Raw genomic sequence first — 14,653 nt, 5'->3', positions numbered from 1 at the left:
TTATTACAATGATTAAATAAGTAAAAATGTATAAAGCTGTTAGAACAGTGTTTGCCACATAGTAAATACTATGCGATACTGTATGATAGCCATTTATCTATAGAATTAACCTTGAGGTTTCTTAGAAATCATTATTGTCTTGAAGCTTAAGTACCAATGATTTTATTTTGCAGTCCACATTTTTTTAGAGCTGCCATTAATCCACCAATAACATCTATGCTTTCTAGGTAATATGAGACTTATCATGACTTCTGAAATCAAAAAATTAATCATTATACAATTAACTAAATTATCCATGCAAAGTGGATCATGACACCAAACCTTCATTAACGACACCATTTGACTTTAGTAACAAAGGATACCCAAGCTTCATTAGTGACGTTGATTTGGGTGTCAAATGATATCAAAACTTCATTAATGATAGTTATAAAGAAAAGGCAGAAGTGAGGATCTCATTTTCAACATCCTGAAAAAGACACCTAAAATCATGTTTGCTGATAGACATTTTACTTCTAAGGACACATTTTCTTGGGGGTAAAATAAAAAGGAGATATGCAGATGGTCATATATCACACTTTGGACAAATATCTGCAACAGATTTTTTCAGTCATGTGGGGAAAAATCCAGATATAGAATGTTAAATGTGATTTGTATTGGACATTAAGGCCATGAAATCTTTTGGGGAGGAGAGAATACTATTCAACTATTTAGAGACATACAATAAATTTTCTTAATTAAATTTTGCTCTAAAAAAGGATTATTTCTGATTCATCTACTGATCTAAAAAATACTCATTTTTATCCCACCTACAACCTGTGATAAAAATTGTCCTTATGGTGTCATCTTTGGTGTGTCAGATAAGAAGAAATGGCATTTTAGTAACCTTAAAGCTGTAGGATGTTTTCAATATCTTGCTGTTAGATAATCTAATTAATTCATTATTTACTGAAGCACTGTGTTTATCTCTATCAGCTTCAGGGCATTCCTGTAAGACACAAATGGTTTACTATCACAGGATAAGCATTTGTTGTATTATTCCTTAGTTTCATAATACATGGGAAAGACATAAAAACATGGTTCATTACCAGAAAGAATTCTAATAACCAGCTCTGTACAAATATGGAATCAATGGGTTTTGGAACATATTTATTTTTCACTTATCCACCTATACAGTCTTCTTTCATCATCTTTCATCTTCCTAAGATTCCTCTACCATCTTTCCCTCTCTTCTTTTACTCTTCCCCACAACTGCTCCTCTTTATCTGTCTGCCCTCCACCTCCCCACATTATTCTGTCTCTATCCTGGATGATCAAAGAAGACTGTATAGGTGGATAAGTGAAAAATAAATACGTTCCAACACTCATTGATTCCATATTTGTACAGAGCTGGTTATTAGAATTCTTTCTGGTAATGAACCATGTTTTTATGTCTTTCCCATGTATTATGAAACTAAGGAATAATACAACAAATGCTTATCCTGTGATACTAAACCATTTGTGTGTAAACAAATGCTTATCCTGTGATACTAAACCATAGCTCCTTGGATATAGCTAAGAAAATATTTATTTTTAAAAGAATACAGAAGAACAAAAGAGAGATATTCCAAGAATCTCTCTAATGTTACGGATCTTGCTTGCAGGGCGTAGGACTCCAGGATAATGTGCTTTTCCAAGGCCATTCACAGTGAATTGAATGGGAAAGGAAAGGATAGTTCCCAACTCTATCCACAAGGGGGCAGAAAATACCGACGTAGGGGTTACGTAGCAGCTAGCCAGTCTGCAGGAGGGAGAACACATTTTCCCATTGAGGAGGGTATCCAGCTGTCTCTTGGGTAAAGGTCAAACTCCAGAATGATCTTTGGAGTTTGGTAGAAATGCAGATGTCTGTTTTCTACCCGCAGGGGATTTTGATGCAGTAGTCCTTCAAATTTACTCTGAGAAATAATGATAAAATATAAAAACATATAGCATTGTGCTCTTCACTTCAATAGCTTCATACCTTTTTTCTGGCTGTTGCCAATTTCTATAAGGCTCTTTTCTTCTATATCTGCACCTGTGAAAATCTTTTTCATCCTTCCAGGCTACTCCAAATGTCATCTTCTCTTTGATGTCTTCCCAGAGACACATTCTCCAGTAACAAATTATTGCTCCTTGATGCAAGGAATGGAATATGGAGAGTTCTCAGTACCAGGGCAGGGGCATTTCAGGGACACTGTGATGGGACTGCTGAGATTCTGTTGAAAGGTGGGCTGTATTTTTTTTTTTTTTTTTTTTTTTACTGACGTTCTTAAGTTTTCCAGATGCTTTTTGACTCGAATTAAAATTAGTTCAAGGACTAGTAGCTGACTGAAACACTTGGAAAATAACCCACATCGGGCCTCCAGTCAGGGCAGTTGTTTCCAATTGTTGTGTAAATTGGAGTTACCTAGGGGTATTTTACAACTCCTGCTACCTGGACATCCCCCGCCAGACATTCTAATTTAGTTGATGTAGAGTGTAACCTGGGAGTCAATAATTCTAAAACACCCTCAGGAGATTCTAATGTGCATCAAAGTTTGGGAACTACTAAGTTAGAGAAATATCAATGTGTCTAAAGCAATTAGCAGAAATATTGTCAGCCATATCAGAGCAGCAGACTTGGGATGGGGAGAAGGGAAAATGAACTGGTTCTCAATAGTCATCTCTACAAAGACAGCTGTAGGGGAGTGGGATTAATAACACTAAGGGGGTATGGATATCTGATTGACCATGGGCAATTGAACGTAAATTGCGTAAAAGCAGGTCATTGGCAATGATACCCAGGATGGACTGAAAGGTACTCTACAGATTTTAAGTGGGTAGATTTAAATTTAGGGATCCCAGATGCATCTGATTCCAAGTCCATGTTCCTAAGTTTTCTACCAGTTATCCAATTTACTATTCATCAGAATCCCTGGAAAAATTACTAAAAGCATCATTTCTTGGATTCTCATCCGCTAACAAATGTTTGTGCAGGTTGATATTTAGTAGCAGAAACTGTTAGTACTTTTGTCTTCCAGAATAATGTACTTTGAACTCCAATATATAAAACTGTTACAGGTAGTTAGGCATGAATCGGGCAGGAACAGGCTCTTCCCCTCAACCACTAAATATGCTATGTAGTGGTTATCACTAATGCAATTATTGCATTGCCTGTCTAAAAGTGATAAATTGGCAGCTGGCACTGGGGAGAGACCATTTCCTGATGGTCCATACCTGTTAACATTAAAGTGTCAAATAGGGCAGACCCCAGGGAGAAGAAACTTCCTGAGCATGCACATTAAGAGACAAGAATGGCAAAGTATAATCTGCTGAGTACACTCCACCAGAAAAGGGAAGAAAGCCTCAGATGGGCACGCATGCAACTTCATAAACACACTGCATGTGCTCACTTCCCAAGGGTAAGATGGGCTCTGTGCATGCGGGCAGCTCACCCCAAGGGAAGAATCATGGGAAAGAGGCAAGCCAATAAAAGTCCTAGGATCATGATTAAATGGAGCGCTTGACCCTCTCTCTCTTCAACATTCGTGCACTCTCTTGGATCTTTCTTTTCTGTTCTAAGACCTTTTAAATAAACTTTCACTCCTGCTCTAAACCTTGTGTCATTCTCTTTTTCTGCTTTATTCTCCTCAGTCGAATTCTTTCTTCTAAGGAGGCAAGAATTGAAATTGCTGCAGACGTGTACGGATTTCCGGTGGTAACTGTGGGTAACTTGGATCTCTGCCACTGCTAACATATTTGGTGCACGTGACTTGGATACCTTCCTAGTGGTAAGAGATTTCTATCCCTCATCTTATTTGGCTGGAGACATCTGACCCCCATGAATGTTTTCTTTCTCTCTCTGTCTCTTGCTTTCTCTATGTGTGTTCTGAAATGGCTTTGCACACTGGTTGCCAGACCTTCTACCTCGAGGGCAAGTCTCCCTCTTTGTTTTCACTTTGCATGCCACTAGACTTCTTAAACACACATTCCATGTTATTTGCTCACCACAGTTCTATGTGTTTGTGTGGCAGTAAAGGTGTGGGCTCCCTCGTAGATATTCCCTGAGGTTTATATTTGTTTCTGCCAGCTCCAGTGAACTTTAATTCTTCCCTGCTTTTTCTTTCAACTAAAATCACCTCTTTTCCAGGACAGAACCAAATTGGAACTCTGGCCCTGCCAGTTTTTACAACTCACCATGTGCTTTTCATTGCTGTTATGCCCCAGTGCTAAGTTTTCCGATAGTTTTTGAAAAGCAGGTTGTCCGCCTGCATAGGCCTACACTCTGGCCCTTTAAGGACTCCACCCCCTTGCTTTTTAAGCTAGTAGGGCTTTGGAAAGAGGAGAAATTCCAAACCCAAGCCCTAAGACTTTGAGGGTTACTGCTTTGTGTGACTTTTTGTTCCGGAGGGCAAACAAACGTTGATCTCTTGAATCCAAGGGCTGCTGTTTTTGCAAGCATATGAAGGCTTTTCATGAGCATTCATCTTGCCTCCTTCCATTTACTCCTATAGCGTCCATTTCTCTAATTAGTTCCATACCCATTTCAACATGCAGCAAGGCCTTCAGAGTCATATTCTAAGGGAGGGAATTCCAGCCCCTGTGGCAGTTAACAGAGAAACAAGCTTCTAGGAAAAGTGATGATCATTTTATTACTAAAATACTTCAGGTGAGGGTTACTATAAAGTCTTAGAGACAAGGCTTGTCCAAGGTCACATATGCAAGAGATCCATAGAAGAGAGACAAAAGGCTCGGACGGTGCATGGTAAAGGCTGGTTAAGTATGGAGCCCAGGAACTATTGTCCCAAGCTGGCAGATTACCATGGGAACAGGGATAAAAGGATCTCCTCTATTCTCAAGTGGGTAATTGTGGTGAGATGAGACCAAAAGTACACGGTAAGACTGGTTGAGCTTGGAATTCAGGATGATGAGGAATACCCCATCAACAATAATAGGAAGAAAGAGGGGATACCTTCTTTTTCCTTTTCCCTCTTTTGTCTCCTATGTTCTCTCTTCACAGTGGGAGATGGGTAATTGCATCTTCATACTGCAGGACATGGCCCTCAGATGCATTTCCTAAAACTGGGAAAAGTTTAATTTCCCTAAATCTTAAACTGCTTGACTTAAAAATAAACTTGGAGGAAACTGCAAGATTCTGTCTTAGAATCCAGTACCCCTGTGCAGGAGGTCCTCAGATTAACCTCTTATGTCTTTTGTAACCGAGAGTAGAATAAGCACTACAGGGGTAAGCCTGTTGGGTGGGGCAAATGACATCCCCTCCCTCCAAAATAAAAGATTAAAATTTCTACCAGTCTGATTCTGGCTTGTTGTAGAAATGGTAAAAATCCCTGTATTCCCTGTCCCTCAATGAACAACTTCTGATCTCGCTTCTTGAATTTTCCTTTCTCAGAGGTACCTTTGTAGACCCTAAGTCTTGGAAAAATTGCTCGCCACCTCTTTGAAAATACCTCATACACTTGTGGTTATGTCATAACCTTAGTTAAGGCTTATAGAGACAGTAAAAGCCCTTTTGAAAAACTAGCCTCATAACTTATCTACACAGTCTCTGTACAGAGTTGCTAACCTGTGGTCAGTAAAGAATGTCACTTTCTAACAGGCCCGGGTGCCCCAGGTTATCTTGGTACCTCAAGAGGAGAGGAATTTAAACTCATAGGCATTTGAGGGTACAAAACCATGAATGAGCTCAGCTTTTAAAAAGTCTTACCTGAGATTCCTTATGGAACAAAGTTCCATCAAAACAAATTTTAAAAGCCTATGTGAAAAATAATGATTCCTGTTGCGCTTCGTGGAAATAGCCAGGCCAAGTATAATAAGACTAAAGTTTATTTTATAAACAAACCAGTCTTATCATTATTTTTCTTTTTTTAACAAAAATAAAGACTGGAGGAGACCAATTATGCTTCAAAAGTTATGGTACACCTGTCGTTAAATTCTAGTTTCATCAGTTGTTTTTAAATTTTTATCTGCATTTTAGCCTAACCCCACTTATTCCTATGAACCAACCAGTGATCTCTGGCTGCAGCTCAGAAGAAACAAGAGAGATGAGTAATGTAAAAATGTGGATGAATATTCTAATTCTGGGCAATTATCCAAATCGTTCCAGGTGATGGAGGTAAATGGTGTCCCCATAACCCAGAGGTTGCTCTTTTGGGGAAATAAGACCAAAGGACCAAATCAAAGCCAAACCCTATGCACCAAAGTCTTAGCAGGCATAACTATAGCCACCAGTTACCTGGGCGTGTCAGCAGCCTTGGGATTTTTAGACCTGTCCTCACCCCCTTATTTCATTTTGGTCCATGTCTTCTAATCTAATAACCTGGTTTATCTCCTCTCACCTTCAGGCCATTAAGCTCCAGATAATCCTCAGTGAGGGACACTATTCCCTCAGTAATCAAGAGGCATCCTTTTACAGGAAGGAGGCAAAATCCTGCCCCTGTCTCTCTTGCATCTGGCTGGATACTGCTTTCACCAATGCATGGAATCACCCTCTTGCCCTGACAGCTAGCGAGACCAAGACCCACAGGACCACTACCTCCCCTTTATCTGTGGGAAGCAGTTATGGAAAACTGACCTTCATTCATTCTCCCCAAAAAATTCAGGGGTCTTGGCTCTTGAGGTATGAAAGGTTAAAGGTAGTTAGGAATGAGTCAGGCAGGAGAGGGCTCTTCTTCCCACTACCCGCTAGAAATGTCAGGTGTTGGTTCAGCAGTTATTGCATTGCCTCTCTAAAAGTAATAAATTGGAAGCCAGCACCAGGGAGAAACCATTTCCTGACGGTCCACAAATATTAACATTAAAGTGTTAACTAAAGGAAGACCCCAGAGAGAAGAAACTTTCTGGGCATGCACATTAAGAGATGAAAATGGCAAAGCATAATATTCTGGATACACTCCACTGGAAAAGGGAAGAAAGCCTCAGATGGGCATGCATGCAACTTCATAAACACACTGCACATGCTCATTTCACAAGGGTAAGATGGGTTCTGTGCATGCAGGCAGCCCACCCTATGGGAAGACTCATGGGAAAGAGATGAGCTAATCAAAGTCCTAGGATCATCGTTAAATGGGGCACTTGACCCTCTCTCTCTTTAACCTTCATGCACCCTCTTGGATTTCTTCCAAGTGAACTTTCCTTTCTTTCCTGTTCTAAAGCCTTTTAAGTAAACTTCCACTTCTGCTAGGAAACTTACCTTGGTCTCTTTTTATGATATATGCCCCTCAGTCCAATTCTTTCTTCTGAGGAATCAAGAATTGAAGTTGCTGCAGATGTATATGGATTCACCACCAGTAAATTGGGGTAACTCAGATCTCTGCCACCGCTAACAAAACAAATTAAAGTAGAGCTGACCTTGTTCAAGCAGAAGTTTGGGAATTTAGTTTGAACTCCTTTATAACTTCTTCACTCAATCCATTCTCTAAGACCAGTTGTTGAGGTTTCTTCTCATTGAAGAGACCTTCTTCAGGAAGTTTGAAATCCACTTCCTGAATCTATACTAAATTTTAAAATACAAATATACTACATTCTAGAAAAAAACCTACATAAATACATGTGCAATTGTGAATGAGTACTAATTCAGTACTGTAAAATGAAAACATTTTTACAGATAATAAAAGTGTCAGCCAATATGTGAGTAGTTACATCAATTATAGTATTTAAAATAACTGGTATTTACTGAGCACTTAATATTGACCAAGCACTGTACTGAATGCCTTATGTGTATTAGCTCATTTATTCTTCTCAACAATTATATGAATTAGTGTCAAAGCAGAAATTGCACTGGATAAAGTTATACAGATAAGGAAGACTTTATTCAAGAACATTGCAATAATGAAGGGAGGTCAGAACCCAGTCTGAACTTGACTGTGCTATAAAAAAAAAAAAGGGTGGGAAAGGTTTTTAAGCACTGAGGATAGCTAGTAGAAAAGTACTGGAGTACTTTGAGGGTGGGTCTTAGGACATCTGTGTTTGTCAGTTGGCTTTATTCTAAGGGAATAGAAAATTCTAGTTTTGTTTTGTTTTGTTTTGTTTTGTTTTGTTTTGTTTGTTTGTTTGTTTTTTTTTTTTTTTTTTTTTTGAGCCAGGGTCTCGCTTTGTCACCCAGGCTGGAGTGCAGTCACATGATCATAGCTCACATCAGCCTCCAACTCCTGGGCTCAAGCAATCATCCCACCTTAGCCTCCCAAGTAGCTTGGACTACAGATGAGTGATATAACATTCAGCTAATTTTTTATACACACACACACACACACACACACACACACACACACACACACATATATACACATATATGTATATATACACACATATATATATACTTTTTTTGTAGAGGGGTGTTTCTCCATGTTCCCCTAGCTCTCAAACTCTTAGGTTCAAGCAATCTATCCACCTTGGCCTCAAATGTTTGGTACATATATATTTAAAATTGTTACATCCTCTAGCTGAATTCACTTTTTTATCATTACATAGTGACTTCCTTCATCTGTTCTTGAAGTTTTTGTGTCGATATGTATTTTGTGTGATACAAGTAAAGCTGCTGCCACTTCTTTTTGGTTTCCATTGGCATGGAATATCATTTTTCATTTCTTTATTTTCAGACTTTCTGTGTCTTTATAAATGAGATATATTTCTTACAGGCAACAGATCAAAGGGTCTTGCTTTTTCATCCATTCAGCCACTCTATCGCTTTTTATCGAAAACTTTAGTTCATTTGCATTTAATGTTATTATTTATACAACCACTTACTCCTGCTATTTTTATTTGTTTTTTGGTTGTTTTGTGGTTTTATCTTCCCTCTTTACTTATTTTCTGCCTTCCTTCTAGTGAAAGTGATTTTCTCTGGTGGTATGCTTTTATTTCTTGCTTTTTACTTTTTGTTCACCCATTTTGTGTTTATTGATTTGAGTTTACCATGTTTGCTATTAATATTTTATAACTCATTATTTTAAGCTGATTACAACTTATCACTGTTTTCATAAAAAGCAAGTAAAAACAAAACAAATAAAACCTTCGTCTCCCTGTTGTTAAACTTTTTGTTGTAACTATTTATATCTTATTGTACTGTTTATGTCTTGAAAAGTTGTTGTAGTTATTTTTATTGGTTCATCATTTAGTCTTTCTATTGAAGATAACAGCAGTTTACACACCACAGATGCACTTGTGTAATATTCTGTGTCTTTCTGTTTTCTTAATATTACCAGTGAATTTTGGACCTTCAGATAATTTCTCACTGCTCACAACATCCTTTGCTTTCTGGTTGAGCTACCGTCTTTAGCATTTCTTGTGGGACAGGTCTGATGTTGATGAAATCCTTCAGCTTTACTTTGGGAAGTTCTTTATTTCTCCTTCATGTTTTAAATATATTTTCACTGGATAGACTGTTCTAGGGTAAAAGTTTTCTCTCTCAGCATTGTGAATATGCCATGCCACTCTCTCATGTCCTGTAAAGTTTCCACTAAATAATCTGCTGCCAGAAATAGTGGAGTGCCATTGTGTGTTATTTGTCTCTCTTCTCTTGTTGCTTTTAGTATCCTTTCTTTATTCTTGATCTTTGGGAGTTTGATTATTATATGCCTTTGGTAGTCTTCTTTGTCTTAGATCTGCTTTGTGTTCTATAACCTTCTTGTACTAGGATATTGATATCTTTATCTAAGTTTGGGAAGTTCTCGGTTAGTATCCCTTTGAATAAACTTTCTACTCCTATCTCTTTCTGTACAACCCCTTTAAGGCCAATAACTCTTAGGTTTTTTCTTTGGACACCATTTTCTAGATCCTGTATGTGTGCTTCATTGTTTTTTATTCTTTTTTTATTTTGTGTCTTCTCACTGTATTTTCAAATAGCCTGTCTCACTCATTCTTTCTTCTGCTTACTCATTCTTTCTTCTGCTTACTCATTCTTTATTCTGCTTGATTGTTTCTGCTATTAAGATCCTCTGATACATGCTTTATTATTTCAAATTCATTTCTCAGCTTCAGATTTTCTGCTTGATTTTTTAAAAAAATTATTTTAGTATCTTTGTTAAATATATCTAATTAAATTTTGAGTTCCTTTTCTGTGTTATCTTAAATTTCTTTGATTTTTCTCAACACAGCTATTTTGAATTCTCTGTCCCAAAAGTCACATATTTCTGTTTCTCCAATAGTATCTCTTTATTTTGGTCAGTTGATGAGGTCATATTTTCCTGGTCATGTTTTCTTGATGCCTACGATGTTCATCTGTATCTAGGTATTGAAGATTTAAGTATTTATTGTAGTCTTTGCAGTCTGCGCCTGTTTGTATTAATACATGTTCTTCTTGGGAAGACTTTTCAGGTATTCAAAAGGACTTGGGTTTTGTGATCTAAACCATATCTGCACTGGGGGATACCCCAAGCTGAGTAAAAAGGTGTTTTTTGTAAAGTCTTAGAGGCACCACCTTGATAATCTTTGATAAGATGCAAATAATTATTTGGATTATCAGGCAGAGTCTTTTGTTCTCTTTCTCCCAGACAAGCAGAGTCTCACCTTCTCTTCTTAGCTACCTAGACCTGGGGACAGAGTACCACTCCTGTGGCCACCACCCCCAGGACTTCATTGTGTCAGACCTGAAGCCAGCACAGTACTGGGTCTTGCCCAAGGCCCATTGTACTCTACAAAGTCCCTTGGGCTCTGCAATCAGCACGTGATGATGCCAGCCAGGCATTTGTCTTTTACTTCAGAATAATGAGATCCCCCAGGCCCTGGAGGAACCCAGTGGTGTGATCAGCGTCCAGGGACTAGAGTTAAAAACCTTAGAAATCTACCTGGTGTTTTATTGTACTGAATCTGCACAGGTACTTAAACCACAAAACTCAGTACTTCCCATTATTTCCTCTACTTTCCACAGGAAGAGAAACCTCACCCCATGGCCACCACCACCAGTAGCCCACAGGAAGTACTACTAGTCTACTGCCAATATTGCCTTAAAGCCCACAGTCTCTTCAGTCAGCTTGCGGTGAATGCTGCCTGGCCTGGGACTGGCTTTTCAGGACAGTGGGCTCCACTCTGGCCTAGGACAAGTCTATAAATGCCTTCTAAGAAGAAAGGCACTTGGTGTTCTATACCTTTTTGACTGAGCTGGTACCTAAGGTGAAAGACAAAATTCCTTTTACATTTGCCTCGCCTCTGCTTTGCTGAAGCAGAAGTAGTCTCTTTCCATAGTCATCCCAGTTGGGAATATGCTGAGTCTCATATGAAGCCAGCAAGTCTCAGAGTCTCACCCAGGACCACAACATACTACCTGGGCATTGGTACTGGGTTTTCGGGGCTCAAGATCACTTTAGTGAGGAGGTGATGGATCCTTCTAGGACTGGGTTCTTTCTTTCAAGGCAGTGGGTTTCCTTCTGGACCAGGGTGTGTCTAGAAACGTCATCTGGGAGCTAGTGCCTAAAAAGGGGGCCTCATGACTTTACTATACTGCTGTGACTCATGTCATATCCAAGATTCAAAGCAAAGTCTGTTTACTCTTCTTTCTCTTCTACTCCAGTGGAAGGAAAGGGTCTTTTGAATCCACAAACTGTGCTGCTGGGAATTGGGTGAGGTGTGGCAAAAGCACTCTTTCAGCCACACCCACTTGTGTTGAAGTAGGTCATGTGCTCCCCCAAGTCCACTGGCTCTGAGCCCAGTTTAGCACTAGGACTCTCCTGAGAAGTCTGCTGCCAATAGCATTGGGGCTCATTTGTATGTTATTTGTTGCTCTTCTCTTGTTGCTATTAGAATCTTTTCTTTATCCTTGGCCCTTGGGAGTGTGATTATTAAATGTCTTGGGATCATCTTGTTTGAATTAAATCTGCTGGGTGTTCTAAACCTTCTTGTACTTGAATACTAATATGTTTCTTGAGGTTTGTTAAGTTCTCTGTTATCCTTTTAAATAAGCTTTCTACCCTGATCTCTCTCTCTACCTCCTCTTTAAGGCCGATAACTCTTATATTTGCCCTTTGGGGCTACTTTCTAAATGTTTTAGGCATGCCTCATTCTTCTTTTTAATTTTTTTCATTTTGTCTCCTCTGACTCTTTATTTTCAAATAGCCTGATTTCAAGCTCGCTATTTTTTCTGCTAGATCAATTCTGCTGTTAAGAGACTCTGATGCATTCTTCAGTGTGTCACTTGAATTTTTTAGCTCCGAATTTCCACTTGATTCTTTTTAATTATTTCAATTTCTTTACTAAATTTATGTAATAGAATTCTGAATTCCTTCTCCATGTTGTCTTAAGTATCTTTGAGTTTCCCCAATATGACTATTTTTAATTATCTGTCTGGAAGGTCACATACCTTTGTTTCTCCAATATTGGCGCTCGGTTTCCCATTTAGGCCATTTGGGTGAGGCTATGTCTTCCTGAATTGTCTTGATACTTGTAGATGTTTGTCTGTGTCTGGACATGGAAGAGTTAGGTATTTATTTTAGTCCTTACAGTCTAGACTCCTTTGTAACTGTCCTTCTTGGGAAGGCTTTCCAAGTATTCAAAGGGACTTGGATGTTGTGAACTAAGACTTTGTTTGCTGCAGCTATATCTACTTTACGGGGCACCTCAAGCCCAGCAACACTGTGGCTCTTAAAGATTCATAGAGATACTGCCTTGGTGGTCTTGGGTAAGATCTGGTAGAATTCCTTGGATTAGGAATTCCTTGAATTAGGCAGAAACTATTCTTCTCTTGCCTTAATTTTACTCAAAAACAAAATGAAGTCTCTCTCTCTCTGTGCTAAGCTGCCCGTAGGTGGGAGAAGAGTAATACAACCAACTCTGTGGGCATCACCACTGAAACTGAACTGGGTCAGACCCAAAGCCAGCACAACCCTGGGTCTCACCCAAGTACTGCAGTGACCACTGCCTGGCTACCCCCTATCTTCTCTTAAGGCCCTAGGGTTCTACCATCTACAGGTGTTCAAGCTGACCATGCTTGTGCCATTCTTTTAAGCACAGTGGGTATCCCCCGGCTCTGGGCATGTCTGGAGGTGTCATCCAGGAGTCAGGGCCTGGAGTCTGGAACCTTAGACATCTACCTGTTGGTCTATTCTATTGCAGCTGAACTGGCACCGAAGCCACTAGACAGTCTTTCCCATTTTGCTCTCTCCTTTTCTCAAGCAGAGAATTCTCTCCCCATAGCCACCATCACCCCAGCCTATGGCAAGTTCTGCCTGATTACTGCTGACATTTACTCACCCCCAAGTGCTCTTCAGTCAGTCTGCGGTGAATGCTGCCTGGCCTGTGTCTCTCGCTTTAGGGTAGTGGGTAACTGTCTGGCCTGGGACAGCTCTACAAATGCTGTCCAAGAGCCAGGGTCTATATTTGGTGACTCAGTGAGCCTGCTCTATTCTCTACTCCACTTGGGTACTGAGTTGGTACCTAAGCTGCAAGACAAAGTCCCCTTTACTCATTTCTCTCCTTTCCTCAAGCATAAGAAGTCTCTCCCTTTAGCCACCACAGTTAGGAATGTTCTGGGTAACACCTGAAGCCAGAACAGCTCTATCACCCATGACCTACAGCGAGTATTGCCTGGCTACCACTGCTGATTATTCAGGGCCTAAGGATACTTTAGTCAGCAGGTCATGAATCCCACCAGGGTGAGTCTTCCCTTAAAGGTAGCATGTTCCCTTCTGGCCCACAGTGTGTCCAGAAATACCCTGTGTGAGCTAGGGCCTTGGATGGGGGCCTCGGGACTCTGTTTGTCACCTTATCCTACAGTGTCTGAGCTGGTATCCAAGTTAAAAGACAAAGTCCGCTTTACTGTTCTCTCTCTTCTCCTCAAGCAGAGGGGAGGAGTCTCTCCTGTAGCTGTAAGCTGCACTGCCTGGGGTTGGGGTTGCCCGGGGTGACCCAAGCATTCCCTTAGCCATCCTGGCTCCTATCTCACTAGGTCTCATGCACTCCAAGTTCACTGACTCTGAGCCCAGCACAGCACCAGGACTTGCCCAGCATTTGCATTTCGTGTGGCCTAGACTACCTTTCAGACTTATTTAGGACCCCGGGGTACGTTAGCCCTTGACAGCAGAGCTTGCCAGAACTCAGGTTCCAACCGCTGGGATGGGTGATTCCCCTCTGTCTAGGGCTAGTCTATATGCCCCCTCCATGGGTGTCAACTGCATTCTGCCAAATGTTGCTTTCAACTGTGACAGGGCAGCACTGAGCTCCAATGCAAAGTTTCACAATAACTGTGTTCTTTCTTCCCCAAGTACGCAGATTCTCTCTCTGGACCACATGGCCACTGCCATAGGAGGGGTCGAAGGGTGGTGTAGGCTGTTTAAGACTGTCTTTCCTACCCTTTGTTTTCCTACGTATTTCTTTAATATGAAGTTAAATCAGGTACTGTGATTGTTCACCTGATTTTTGGTTCTTATGAAAGAACTTTCTTTATGTGTGGATAGTTGTTCAATTTGGTGTTCCTGTGGTAGAGGAACAATCATTGGAGACTTCTATTTGGCCATCTTGCTCTGCTCTCTCTCCAAGTTTATTTTTTATTTCTGTTAATTGTTATTTCTGTCTACTGTGTCCATTCTCATTGTGTTTAAGGCAAAGTTTGTTATAGAGTGAGGATATCTCTCTAGGGAAATATTTTGTTGCTCTAAACTACATCTGTGATGGTAAAGTAATATGTATTACTATGTGTATATATAGGTTGGTA

The sequence above is a fragment of the Rhinopithecus roxellana genome, chromosome 7 (assembly GCF_007565055.1).
Source record: "Rhinopithecus roxellana isolate Shanxi Qingling chromosome 7, ASM756505v1, whole genome shotgun sequence".
Taxonomy (NCBI): Eukaryota; Metazoa; Chordata; class Mammalia; order Primates; family Cercopithecidae; genus Rhinopithecus; species Rhinopithecus roxellana.
The sequence above is the reverse complement of the archived record's forward strand: the minus strand, read 5'-3'. Positions refer to the sequence as shown.